This window comes from Poeciliopsis prolifica, unplaced genomic scaffold (assembly GCF_027474105.1).
Source record: "Poeciliopsis prolifica strain line A6 unplaced genomic scaffold, Auburn_PproV2 SCAFFOLD023, whole genome shotgun sequence".
In the NCBI taxonomy this organism is placed as follows: domain Eukaryota; kingdom Metazoa; phylum Chordata; class Actinopteri; order Cyprinodontiformes; family Poeciliidae; genus Poeciliopsis; species Poeciliopsis prolifica.
Genome location: NW_026562398.1, coordinates 5,373,098 through 5,387,768, shown reverse-complemented (window position 1 = coordinate 5,387,768; position 14,671 = coordinate 5,373,098). Strand labels below are relative to the sequence as shown.

The 14,671-nt window shown below is 38.0% G+C and overlaps 1 protein-coding gene across 2 annotated transcripts in view; it reads right to left on the bottom strand.

Annotated features, from left to right (window-relative positions):
* Positions 1-12,611, bottom strand: part of LOC129370372 (metabotropic glutamate receptor 4-like) — a 164,197-nt gene extending 151,586 nt beyond the window's left edge. For both annotated transcript variants that reach the window (XM_055046329.1, XM_055046330.1), the window contains exon 1: positions 12,164-12,611. The gene's annotated coding sequence lies outside the window, so the exon portion shown is untranslated. The remainder of the gene's footprint in view (positions 1-12,163) is intronic.
* Positions 12,612-14,671: the final 2,060 nt, after the last annotated feature.

Sequence of the window (14,671 nt, the reverse complement as noted above, 5' to 3'; positions counted from 1 at the left end):
AAGTTTGGTACAACAACAGCAGATCTTTAATACATTCTCTGAGGGATCCAGTGAAAGGACTTTAGAACTAGGTGATGTGCTCCAGTTTTAGTAAGGACACGAGCAGCAGCAGTCTGGATCAGCTGTCGCTGTCTGACTATAGTCTGAGTACATCAATATTTAACTCTTAATAAAGTGTTCAGCCACCGTTGGCTTAAACTCTCCTGATTGGTGTCGGAGAGTGTAACAGAATACAAAACCAATAGTTAACAGAAAAGGCTTTAGCCCTCTTAAATAAATTGCCCAATGATCTATTGCTATGGAGTCGGATATGGAGAGTGCTTAACTTCATTTAGACATTGATCAAAACACTCTCGTTTGTTTAGCTTAGCATATTCCAGTCTTATGGTCTAAGAATATCAGAAAATTATGGTATGAACACTTTTTTCAGCTTCACAGTTGAATAAACTCCAAAAGAGCCAACTATGTATTGCAGATATTTTTAATTTTATAATTGCTTTAAGTTATTGAATATGTTTTTAGTATAATAATTTTATCCAGTTCAGGAAACCTATTTAAAAAGTAAATAACATTACTTTATTTCTATTATTATTCCTTGAACTTCTTAACACAAATCTGCACTGCAGAAGGCAGACAGATCATTGTGTAAGCCACTGCCATGATAACCTTTTAATGTTTCAGATTTCTAAATAAAAACATAACATAGATCCTTGGCCAAAGTTTTTTAGTTTGCAATGCCTTATAGAAACAAAGTTCTGTGTTGTTGTGCTTCTTCCGGTCACATTTCTGTAAAGCACCTGTAAACTCGGATGAGCTCCACAAAGTCACCTTTCCTTTTTAAACATCTATAAAAATGGATTTATTAAACTTGTGGTGGTCGAAATCTTTCACTTTCTTTGTACTTCTTACTGAGCTCCTCATCCAGCTCAGAAACGTTTACATTTCATTGAACTCCACTGGATCCCCAAGGAACTGCTAGACTAAGATGTTTCAAGGTAAATCTCTACCTCCACCTGCCACAACAACTGAAGCAGTATTAAAAGTCCTGTGTGCTGTTTTTCTGCTAAAAAGTAATTATTTGTCATTAAATCTCTGATCACTTCACCGTGGGAATAAGTTTTAATCAAATAGTAAAGAAAGTATACAAAGAGAATGATACCTGAAGTCTAAGTTTAAAAAATAAACTTCAGACTTTTCCAAGTTGTGTCTGAAAATAGAAACTTTCTGGGGATTTTTATGTGTCACACCAGATGAGTTTAGTGGCTGGAAAAGCTGCAATTTATTTTGCACCTTAAGGGCAAAAGCAGATGCCAAAATTTCCAGCAAGCATCTAAGCAATGGCATCTCATGCTGTCCAGAGTTCGACCGGTGAAGATCATTCCAAAATTAAACCCTGGGGTCGTTTATGAGGAATCTAACCCGGGCTGCATGTTTGCTAAACCCTGGAAGCACACTCGCTTCAAAGAGCAATACATTTGCATTAACATTTCATACTGATTATCATTACTGCTTCCGTTTGTACAGACTGAAAGGCCACAGCCCAAGATTGAGAAATTACGCAAAAAGTAATCTGGAGCTGAATAGAAAAAAATACTTATTACCAAAAGTTATTATATGACTTCCTGATGGAACTCCGGCAATGGCTTCCCTCCTCCTCATAATTGAAAGAGCGCGGGGCAATGGCAGAAGTCACTGGCACATAATGCAACTGAGGAATGAATGTATAAAGTGTAATAGATCGTGAAAAGAGCAGTCTGATGACAGAGATGGAGCATTTCATTAGAAGGTCTGAATCGAGTCTAAATGGGTGGTTGCTGGCACAGTACTCTGTGATGAAAGGCTGGCAGTAAAGAGTTCCCTCACAGTACACCTGGAAGATGGCCTTTTGTTCACACAAAGTCATTAATTACAAGTTTCTGGAGTCTGCACCGCATAGGATAAGGTTTCAGTTAGTCCCCTAATATTTGTGGCTTATGTGCACCTTCACTTCACTTTCTTGGGGACAAATGCAAATGAGCAAATATCCATATGCAGGAGGGAGAGGGAGGCAGGAACTGTTCCACGATGTCCTACTAAATGCAAAAGAGCTTTGTAGAAATACATATAGGTCTTCAGACTGTTATTTGAAAAACCACACATATAAAACACACAATATGAACTGAAATGCTTTTAATTTAAAATAAGAAAACTATGTACCAGCTGTCTTGATATAAAATTTGTAAAATGTGTGTTTTCATCTTTAAACAGACAAATACCTTATATGTCAGATGAAGCAGCGAAGCTTAATCTTGTGGAATGCCCTAATATATCAAATGCACTCTGTGCCATGTATTAATATTTCTCTACATGAGTATGACATCCACAGCAACAGCTCCAGGCTTTGTAAGAGTACCGCTGAGTGCGCCTGTGTGTTCGCATCTGTGTGCGTTTTGGTGTGTGCATGCTTTAGCGTCATCCTGCCAAGTTATGAAGCAGCTGGGGTCTGGAACACTGTATTGACTGAGGAAAGTCTACAGTGACCCTATTACAGCCAGGTTGTAAACAAAGAAAGAACATGGTCTGTAAGTGAGGTAACAGCAAATACACTCCAGAGCAGCAGATTGCATATTCTGACCGCATCTCCTCTTCTTCCCACAGCAAATCTGTAGGCAATAGAAGTCTGCCTTTACAACAATGTGTTTTTTATGACTATGGACGCTCTGTAAATTAAGCAAGATTGTTTTATTTCACTGTAAAAAAATAATTACCAGCAAAAATATTGGAATGATGAACTGCAGCAATAATTACTTGAATGTGCCAGTTAACCAAGGCCACGATGAAATTCTCACAGTTTAATTAAAGTTCACCCAAAGTGTATAAAATGAAAAAGCGAATTTCACTTAAAACAAAAAAATCAACAAGTCATGGCACTGCTGCTATATTGATCATTACATCTTTATTAATATCGTTCGTTATCTTCATTTGTTGTTTTGCTTTTGATACGGCTATTTTTAGCTTGCATGTATTTTTGGAAATGTCTATGCCTAATTAGTTAGGCCATCTGCTCAGGCAGAACCTGCAGTAAGCCCTTTTTGAGACAGGCCATGTGTGACCTGTCAGCTTTAGTTTTAAAGCAGTTTTAAGTTAGTAGGAGTGATTGTCAAACAAGATCTGTCACAGAGGCACAATTGGAACTGTTAGCTAATTTGCGTACGCTTATAGAAGTATTTCTATATGACTGTTAACATTTAAAACATGCAAGTGCAATATTCACTTAAGTTGTTTAAAATATGACTTGCAATAAAATAACCTATTTTGTTCACTTAATGGATAATAACTGTCAAAACTTAGTTTGAAGATTATAATTCATTAGCAAATTATGTATTGGACTCACTGGACTTAAACGTTTTTACACTGTTAATGAGCCCTCTGGTCAACCATCATGGAGAAGTTTACTTTCATAATAAGCATGTATGAGATGAACTAAAGGTGTTTTCAAACAGACAAGACTACATCCTACATGTTCATGGGAATCACAAATATATAAGTCCATCTTTCTTCTCGTTTATTGTACACAGACATAAATTTGCAATATTATTTTTTAGAAAATAGTATTCAAATCCATCTAGAAAAATCCTATTGAAATGTTTTTTTTTATCTGCATTTGTTCTTATTTTCTTTAAATCATATTCTGTTTTACAATTACAATAAAATACAAAAAGAACAAAGTAATAAAAAGTACCCTCCTAGTAGTGTCTCTTTTAACACGTGCATAAATGAGCTGAAGGTACGCATCGTACCTCCGGGACAGATTGTGCAGTAACAATAATCACTGGCGTTTTAGTTTCCCCACCCCGACTATTTCTATGTGGACAGGGCCAAGTTCCTCCATGCTGCCAGAGAATCAGATTACTGTGATATTTGCCCAGTGCCGGTGTAAATTCCATAGCAAGAGCAGATATGTGAACTTTATGTGAAATCCTTGAATTGGAATGGTCATGCCGTGAAGCTTTACTACAAGTCCATAATTTCTTGGTAGCCTGGCTTTGCTGTCGACCACATCCTGCGTTTCAGAGGTGGTTTAAAACGATGCTGGAACTTACTTAAAGCCGTGTATCTATGCAAAGCAGATCCTATATTCTAAAGAAGGCATTAGGAAGTTAGTGTGCCTATTATTTAAAAGAAAAGGGGCTTTGGTTGGAAAAAAAAAAGATTACACATGTAGCTGAAACCAGAAGCACATATAAAATGATAGATAATTTTTTTCCCCTCTCTATCTGTTGTTTGAATCAGACAAAAGCTCTCCTGTCTCAAGTCAGTTAGAATTATCAAAATTATTTGTATTTGTACAAGAGAAAAAATATGTCAGTGATTATTTATTAATTTATTAATGTCATTGCCTTTCAAACTTCTGCTATAATAGGCATTTTGGATTAATCAGAAGCACATTTTGAATTGTATTTTAAGCTCATACCTGTAACACACTGCTTTCTCATACACTTCATGAAATGCATAACATTGTGAGAAAAGAACACTATGTGGAAATATTGGAGCCACATGGATCATCCAAATGGACAATAACCCTCAGCATACAGCTAAAAACGTAGTGACAAATTGGCTAACTGCTACAAAGTCAAGTTTCAATTGTATATATTCTGCCATTTTGTTTGTGGGATGTTTTATGCAGTAAGATTTATATTAAATAAGATCTTTCTTTTTTTTTAATCTATTGTAATTTAAGTTGCCTTTTTGTTTTTCATTGGCTCATACTTCTGAAAGCTGCATAAAGGTTCTGTTACACTGATAAACATATTTGACAAACCGGTTGTCCTGTATACAGTAAACGTCTCCTCAGTATTTTGGATCATCTCAGTGATGAGTAATGCAGACAGTCACACCCATTTTGACTGAATCAGGCATTTGTCACTTCAATCCTGGATGTCAGCCTCTGTAAATAGTACATTTGTTCTGTTTGTGTTAAGTCTAAGGAAAGTAAGAGCTGCTCCTACGCTTTCTAGAGTTAATCTTGCAATTTTGCGATGTCTTGTCCTGCCACATTAGTAAGTAGAAAGACTTCGTGGCAATCAACCACTAAAGCGTCACTGCAGCAATTGTGTTTGGTCATAACAACATGTGTAGACACCATTTACTAAACACAAATGAATTCTGTGAGCTATGAATCAAGTATTTCATTTCGACAGTGATCCTTTGGGGAACTCTGCAGGTCGCTTATTCTTAAATATATATGCATATAGACAAATGCACTAGGTTGTCTGCATCCTGTGTGGTTAGCAGGCTGCTTGTGAATAATTTGCCACTTGCAGGTGTCAGACAAGAAAGCTAGAGGGGCTGGACATGTCATCCCTCATTGTTGGCTGCGCATTAGTAATCAGGACCTGATGTAAATAGAGACATCTCATTATGAGTGAGTGAAAAGTGAGGTATTGAGGAAGGGCAGGGGCAATGACAAGGATTCTCAGAGTAATGGGCTCTAAAAGATCAGCACACCATTAAGTGGACCTGTGAAGCACGTAGTAGCCCTTCAGGCCCATTATGGAGCAAAACACTGGCAAGCTAGACAAGTACAGCCTCTAATGGCAGGCTCCCTTTACAATTTAATGCTGTTAAACGCAGCTCTGTGGATGTTGTTGAGGCGCCTAATATGACCGCTGGATTGAACTATTGACAGCTACTGTGCAAGATGCTGAATAAATCACAGGGCTGTGTTTGTAGCTCCATGTTCTACTTGAGCTAATTTGCACAAGAGAATCAACAGCAGTCTACTTTGCATTGGAATAAGGTCACTGCATTTTCTTATGCTTCCTGTCTCACTTTATTTAACTGGTGAGCTGAGGATTCAGTTATAATTAATCATGTGCAGAATTAGCTGTCAATTATTCCTACAACAGTTTGAATGAAGTAAAGGAGACTTGTATAAGATTACTTGCCAAAGATCTTAAAAGGCAACTAAAAATGTAAAAAGAATAAAAAAATAAATAAATAAAAATTGAGTTCTCTTCTTTATCCTGATGAACATTTAATATTTTTTGGTCACTTTTCCTCTGAAGCTCATCTGAAATTGTAATCAATGCCAGGAACAGAGCACAGTGAGATGGGTGGCTGTTGACTGCGGGATTTAGAAACTTAAATGAGCCTTCCTACTGCTGCTGGCAAGAGACTTTTGCCAGGCACGGCTGTGCAGAACAAGAACTAATCTGGAGTGGTCTGTTGCAGCTAAAAAGAACTGGTCCTGAAGTCATGCGTTACAGTGGGATGTCTGGATTATTCCCCCTCTCATTCCTGCAATTTTCTGCAACGAGCCTGCAATACATAGAGCATTTGTTCTTAATTTTAATCACCTCTGCTGTTCCGTGCAGCCATAACTGTAAATGATAAAGTCAAAAATTAGGTATGTGTGATAATATCTGCTTGATTACAAAAATACTGTCTTTTTTGTGGCAGTTGTGAAAGGTTTATGGGCTACATGCCTTAAAATCTAAAGATAGGCTCATCCATATTAATGAGCAGCAGGCAGGTCTTAACATTGACAAAGAAAGTGGGAAAATGCCTCAACTCATGCATTTGGAATATCAATGAAAAATGCAGAAGAGAGGCTTCCTTCATGAAACACAAGACTTGTGCTCCTTTTTTAGAACACAGAAAGTAGAAATAGGAAAAGGCAAGTTTCTCACATACAAAGGTCATTGCTCCCAGTGTTTTAGAAACTTCCCCTTTGGCACATTTCAACATATGAAACAAAGCGTAAAAACATAAATATTTGTATAGTTATTCAGTGCAGAATTTCTCTTTCTGTTTTGTTTTTGTTTTATTTGACCCCACTTGTTTATATTTTTCAAAATAAAACAAATTTGCTATTTGAAAAAGAAAAATCAGACAAAGCTACAGTTTTGAATTACGAGTTCTTCCATTGAGAGGAAAACATTTATTTGAAAGAACTGGTCATTTTTGCAGAATTGTATGTCCGCTGTATTTAATACTTATTTTAACTTTAATTGCCCGTTTAAGTTCACATTGTTACATGACAAAGCAATTAATATCCATAAAGAATTGTTTTTGTTTCTTGAGCCTTTCACTCTTGCTAGTGTAGTTCAGCCCACTATCCTGCAGGATAACTCTGGTGCTTCAGAGCTTCAGGTCACAAACTGATGGCTGGACATTCTCCTGCAGGATTTTCTGCTACCGTGTAAAAGTCATTGTTCAATAAATTTTAACAAATCTTCAAACCACCCTGTTTCCACCATCAAGTTTTTTTTTAATGCTGTGTTAGTTTTACTCCAAAAGCTTGTAATTCTGTCTCGTCTGTATTTTCTAGCAAATGTCTTTTTGGACAGCAGTGTTTGTTTTACGTAGCCCTCATATTTAGGTGCTTCCTTTAGTCTAATAGAACGACATTCATTCAATTTAAATGTGGGGACTAAAAATGAAATTGAAAAAATAAATGTGGTTAATCACAGTTAACTCATGGTAAAACAAAGGGGGCCAAAACTACTTCATGTAGGGCAGAAATACACCACACATGGAAGAGTCCCATCATTTTAGCTTTTATAATAACGGATCACCCCTGAGGTCCAGCTGTGAAAATAACTGAAAGACATTTTAAATCAAATAACCATCAAATATGTTCAAACCAGGGGAGTTTTAACAAGCTGGAATTGAAAAATAGCAGGGTAGCTTCATCACATCCCAACACAATGGGTTACTAAATTAACAGTTTACTCATGCTGACTGCTGAATCCAGGCTGAAAAGAACTATTGAATTTATCTATGCAGCTGACGCCAAACCAAGACTGCAACGGTCCTTCTGCAAGAGTGATGTTATGGCTTTTATCTGAAACAAAGTTGGACATAAATTTTGTTATTAAAAATGGCTGTATAGATTACAAGAGAGCCAGACATTAAATGTTTGCATATGGAAAACGAGGTTTGCATTTATCAAATTCTTTATTTAAGCTCCTTAAGCCATGACCAAGCACTTATTTTTGTAATTATTAACAGTCAAGATGCCTAATTACTTTATTATCAGTAATATCCGTTCAGGCATAATCGCTGTGTTCTGAAGCAAATGCTTTTTACCACAGTTTGGTTTGCATTGGCTGACATCCAAGACACATACAGATGGCCTCCGTTGCTGCCATTTTGAAATAGCTGTTTGAAAAATCTGTTGAAAAACACAAGCTTTCTCTATTCAGTTATACATCCAACAGCAATCAGCCAACGTGTTACATCAAGTGTCTCTCTCAAGGTCTGGGGACCACATGCGGCCTGCTGTAACTATTTACGTGTACCTCTAAACTCTAGAGAGCCACATAAATGGAGCTTTCAAGACAACAGTTGTGTGCTTAAATATTATGTTAATCATTCAGATTAAAGCTGTTTTTATCGTCAGTGTGGAAAGAATGCAGAGGCAGCCACTTATCCAAATTTTAACAGTTTTCTAATGGGTAGTTCTGACAAAACATTCTGCCACAGCCAACCCATAGAGGAAATTCATGCTGCTGATTTGGCCCAAAATAAAAATGAGTTTCACACTCTGTGTTAAATGAACTCTGAACTGATATAAAAGAGTGAGAAACAATAAAATGAAATCAGAACTTTATGCAAATGTGATACTTTGGGTAGTTTTAATTTACAGGTGGAAAATATGCTAATAATCAAATCACCAATTGTTGATAAAAATCACATTAAAATGCTTCAATGTGATGTTATGTAACTTTTATGCCATTCTTCTGCAAGGTGTTTGTTAATATGCTGGTGTTCAGATGGGTAAAAAAAAATATATGTACAATTTTAAAAAGATTGCTTAGACTGAAAATCAGTAGTGCCCTTTATTTAGTGAACACCGGCTCATCTTTATTCTTAATGGTAACAATTGTCCAAGATAACATCATCTATTGAATGAATTTCCTAACAGTCAACAATAAACTAACATTTAAACTGTGGTGAATTATTTGCATCTCTGGGTTCTAGAAACATAAAATAACAATATTTATCTCTGCAAGCTTGCAGGGTTATTTAAAAATCTATTTTTGATACTGATGCGCTACGCTCTTGGCCCGCTGGAATAAATTCTCCCTGTTAAAACTGAAAATTTAATCCAATCCAAAATGTGAATCCAATCCAGTTTTGCTGAGGAGAGCGTGCGTAAGCAAAACAGTCGATCAAAAGCAGATTGATTTGACAACTTGTCATGTGTGTCTTCTTTATGAAAAAAGCCCCACTGGGTAGGATGAATTATTTGTTTCTTTCATTGTGCAATAAATCTTGTAAATTAACCAGAGTGCCAATGGATGTCATCTCTGATTAGTGTCAATTGGCCCTCTAATGAAGATGCTCAACCTGTAGGCGTGTTGAAGCTCTGACTCTTTGATGAGGTTACAAACAGCATGGATATTTCACTCAGGAGAATTTAGACTTGATTAAACATAAAACATGAGAATGATGGGTTTCTGTGTGCAAATGCTTTAAAAGCCAGAAATTAATCAAGACTTAAACAACAATAAAAGATTTTTTAAAAAGCTCCTTAAAAGTGTCCCAAAGAAAATTTTTTGGAAATTTTAGAAAATGATGTGTTGAATTGGTGATGATTGACTCTGCTGGGGTATTTTGGACATCATCACACAATGGTCAGCACAGCAAAGCCACACAGGCATCCCACTGATGAACAGATGGGCAGCAGGAGAAGAATGCAGAGGAGGTGATCCAGAATGTGCACATACCATGATGGTGAGTCAGTGATAAAGAACAGCAGATGAATGGATTTCTAAAACTCCTCCAACAAACTGCGAAAGCGGCTGTCTGCCTCTCCCTCGTCGTCTGTCGCTCTTATTTCCACTGCTGGATGCCTGTGAATTTCGACGCTGACGTATGTGCTGGATTTTTGCACAGTGTGAAAGGAAAAGGGAAGAGATGCCGACGAGGAGAATAATTTATCCTGAACCGTTCCTATAATGTCACTCTAACTCACAGCAGCATGGAAAAGAAATCATAAAAGATGGAGGAAGTGACAGTAAATATATCTTGGATGATTTTTCTGGGTCTAAAGGGGGCATTATCAGGTCTGGAACAGAACACAAACCTGGTAAATGTCTGTCTTCAAAAGAAAGTTGCATTTTGAACTCTGTTGAATCTTCTGCAAGTCTCAATTCAGAACAGTCTGTGAATCACTGATTGTTCTTTTGAAAATTGGATCTCGGACACAGCAGAACAAGTTTATTCATGACCTCAGTCCACACTCTGCCAACTAAAACACAACATGAACTTTTGATTCTGAGCTGTATATGTTTGGTGCACAGCTTTAGACAGGGAGTCCAGAGAAATACAGGCCAACAAAAGGTCATGTCTGCAAATAAGCAAATCATGCCTAGTGGGAAATTATAAAAGGCTTTTGATGGCTGTAAATTCTCCTTTTCAAATACAGGGTCAGAAGTCCATGTAGACAGGACACTTACAAAATACGGATGTAATCTTTAAATAGAGTTCATCTGCTAAGTTATTCAGTACAAAATGTAAGTCATGAACTTATAATGAGTTGCAAAACTATTTATGCCATTTGCAGTTCAACACATTTAAAATAACATTACCATCAACAAGATTTAATGTAATAGGCCAATAAGAAGTGCAACATGGAAGGATAACAAAAGGTATTTACATTCATTTTTACGTAGCCCCATCAAAATCTATCGTACTCTATCCCCCTTTATTCATTATGTATGACATCTGAAGCTAGCTAGCTTCAAATGTCACCCATTTAGAAACTGGAGTTCACCTGTGCATTATGCACCATCAGTAATAATGCATCAGTTTTAAGAAGGCTTCATGGGATGTTTACAGAATACTAATGGACAAATAGCATGAAGACCTGGAAACACACCATGTCAGACATAAAGTTGTGCAGGTATTTAAAACAGGGTCAGGTTATAATCACTATCCTAAGGAAGAATCTGCTGAAAGGACAATAAACTCTACAAATCAAGGCATTATGGAAAAGTCATAGGAAGCCAAGTATGAAGTTTGTCACAGGAGTGTAGTGGGTGGTCTGATCAAACGAGTCCAAATCTGAGAATTTTTGCTCTACATACAAAGTAGCATGTGAACACACCAGCACCACAATGAAACCTGATTTTGGCAGCATTATGCTTGAGAGATGTTTTCAAAGAGTGAAGAGAGAAGGTGGACAGAGTCCATTGGAAGATAGATGAAGCTGAAAAAGAAAGAAATTGTGAAAAAAAAAAGATCAGTTCACAGCTATAAAAGAATGACGCTGCAGCTGTTAAGATGGTCCAGTCAAAGACCAGATGGAAAACCCATTGGGTATATGTGGTAGTGCTTTTAACCATTGACTTAGATTAGATTAGATTGCTTTGTCTCGTTTCATTTAGATGCACCTGGAGGCAGAATTAAAGGTTTTTGATTGTAGATTATTATGCAATTCCAGAGTTGAGAACATTTTCTCACAACTTCTGGACATGCCTGCAGAGAGGGATGATTTCTTTAAGACATTTTGTTTCACAGTGTAAGAGCTGCAAAATGTAAATAGCAATTAATGCATTCTCAGACAGATCGCGAACTGAGGCATCATCAGGCATCTTGCAAGTAAAAGCAATGCAAAAATGGGAAAACACATTTGACAGCAAAAGAAGAAAAAAAGAACCTGAGTTAGATCCACAGGCTCCTTATCACTCATCTGAGGAGCAGGAGAAAGCCAAAAGAAGTGGGAATAAAAAATAAAAAAGTGGAGGGGAGGGGGATCTCAGAGGGGGCTCAAGCTTAAGAGGGGGTTCATTGTACAGTCAACATCCCCATCTTCCCCCCACGAAACGTCATTCCTCATAAGCCTTTCAGCAAAGGTGATTCATCTGTTGAGTGTGATCAGAGAAGCCTTCTCTGAGGCAACACACACACTTGAATATTTATTCACACTGGAAGGCTGTTTTTTTTAAGTCCCAACATTTATTCTTGGATTAGTCACAAGAAGCCCATACAAGACAGTGTCCATGTCATTACTCGCACGTTTCACTCATTTAAGGTGATCCTGTTTATAAAAGCTAACCAGGGCAGCACTCTCCCTGACATGAAGCCACCACACAATTGTGTAACTCAGTAATGTTTGACTGCAATACCTCTGCCGAACCCTCCTGATGAAGAAAGAAGGGAAGTCTCTTACCTTTCAGTCCTCTTGGTTGAAGTGAGCTGAAAGTAGAGCAGAAAGAAGTTCTGCGATCTGTGCTCCTTTCCCGCTTGGTTTCCCCTCTTCCTCCTGCGTCTTTGCCAGCCAGTTCCAGTCAGCAGCTCTGGACTCCCCCGCTGTTTGAATGTTGCATCGTGAACCCCCACAAATTACGATAGGGAAAACAACAGAAAGAGAGGTGGGAAGTGGGAAGAGAATTGCTATTTTTCTTCTCTCTTTCTCCACAATCTGCTATCTGGAAGTGTCTCTCCGGATTAGATGTTTGAGAACATCTTCTGATTCTCCTCCAACTCTGCCGCTCAGACGCTGTCCACCAGCGAGTGGTGCTGAATGAGACTCCGGGGCATGACTGCGGTGGTTTCCTACTTTTCTTCCTCTCCAGCTTCTTCTGTTTGACTGCACAGATCTTCCCTCCCTCCGCGCAACTGTGGCTCTACTTCCCTTACGAACTACAGACTTTGCAGGACGCTGACACCAATGTAAATGTACAGTGAAAAAAACAATACCAAAATGTAAAACTGACTGAATGAGTTACGTTGAAATCAGTTGGGTTTCAAATCCGGATCAATAAGTACTAGTCTAATGAATTTTTGAGTGGGCTTAAACAAAAAGAGATGGGTCGAGGGAGGAGGGGCTGCCTGGCTGTAAAACTGGTTTTACGCAAATGAAAAGTCGTTCCAAGCTTGGTCATAAAGCCAGGGGATAAAGACGCACACAGGTCTTGCAGAATGTACACATCCCATGAGATCTTGCTCAGATCAGAGAGTGCAGTTGGTGGGATTTAGGCGTAAAATAAATCCGCCCCGCGCCGTCTTAGCTGGATTTCAGCTGCTGTTGCGTGTGCGGTGCGCAAATGGATTTTACATACAGAGGCGCTGCTCAAAGAAAACACATCAGTAACCCATCTTCGCCTTCCGATCTTCTCGATCGTTGTGTATTCACTCGCTCTTTTATCATTTCAGTTCCATTACCCGAGATTTAGAGACCCAATGGGCTCGATGGATCCCACAGAGATGGGCTCCTCCTCAAGTTCGACGAGTTGAGGCTTCATCGCACACTACAACACACAAGTACTGAAATTTATTCTTAAGGCGCCGACTAGCGCATCTTGAGCTCCAGTGCCACCTTTCCGCGATGCTTTACGTCTGAATAATTGAGGCTGTTTTTTTGCTTTGGTTTTTTTCTTCGGTACTTGAACCCCATCAAGATGCTGCACAGACGCCTCGCTCCCTTTTATGTTCTGCTCGCCGATTAGGATCCTCCCGCGAGCCATTCCCACTTGTTTGACTGGAATCGCTTTCCTTTACATGTTTATCATTACTGCGCTGATTGCGCTTATTGATTCATCAGTCTAATCAGTCGCACCGGTGGCTCTCCCAGTAATGAACCGAGCAGAACCAGCTGCTTTCATTTCAAGCTGCACTTTAAAATGAGCTCTCCGATGTGGCCCCCAGGACATCCTCAACAACAAGCACAGCACCACAAAGTCCCCCCAGATAAAATGTGTGTCACAGGAGAATTTTGTGGGTTTTGCCAATTGATGCATTTGCTTTTTGTTTAACTTTTATTTATTTATGTTTGAACTTAGCTTGTGAGCTTTTTGGGAAAATATTTAAATAATTGTATTTTTTTGTTCAAGATTTAATTTTGTAGTGCAGATTCACAAATGTTATCTCAAAGCAATCTTTATAAGCCAAATAGATGCAATTTCTATCCAGATAAAGTAATATTACATTTCTAGCTCTAAAACAAAGAAGTCAGTGTGAATTATTTTACAGTCTAAAGATTTTGAAAAGACTCGTGAAACAAAAGAAATCAATAGATGTAGTAGTTTTAGTATTTCTGGAAGACAAAAAGACAGTTGATTCCATGCTGAAGTGAATCTGGGGGATCCTTCAGGGCTCTTGTGTGTTTGTGTGTCTGTCCCACTATCCCAGAACCATTTGAGCCTTCTACAGACTGGTGCATCTGACTAACCAGTACGACTTGTACTCTTCATCTTTAAAATGTTGTCAGATTAAATAGTTTTCTGTCAAAAAAAGGACAAATGACATATGTACATTAATTTAAGGAGGGTGTATTACTGCAACTATCTCCTTAAAAAGAAAAAATAAACACTCCAGGAGAACTTAAAAATGCATACCTGCACACACGCACACACTCAAAATACAGATTATGCTATTAGTCTGGAAAAAACAAAACAAAATAATATTTAGCCAAAATACATTTCAGAGTTGCTTGTCAAGTATGAGCCATATGGGCCCCTCAGGTGCTTAGACACTTGTTTACTCAATGATCTCAGAACTGAAGTTGAGGCAGCATCCAACCTCTATGATCCTCAGTTCAGGAGCCAACTCTCTAAAAACATAAGTTATTTGATTAAAGAGGCTGACTAATGAAGTTTGTAAGTCTTTAATATTTCCATTTTAACATCTTTCTTTCATGCAAAGCTTCTAGTCTAAGTTTTTTCTGTCTTTCCTTGAA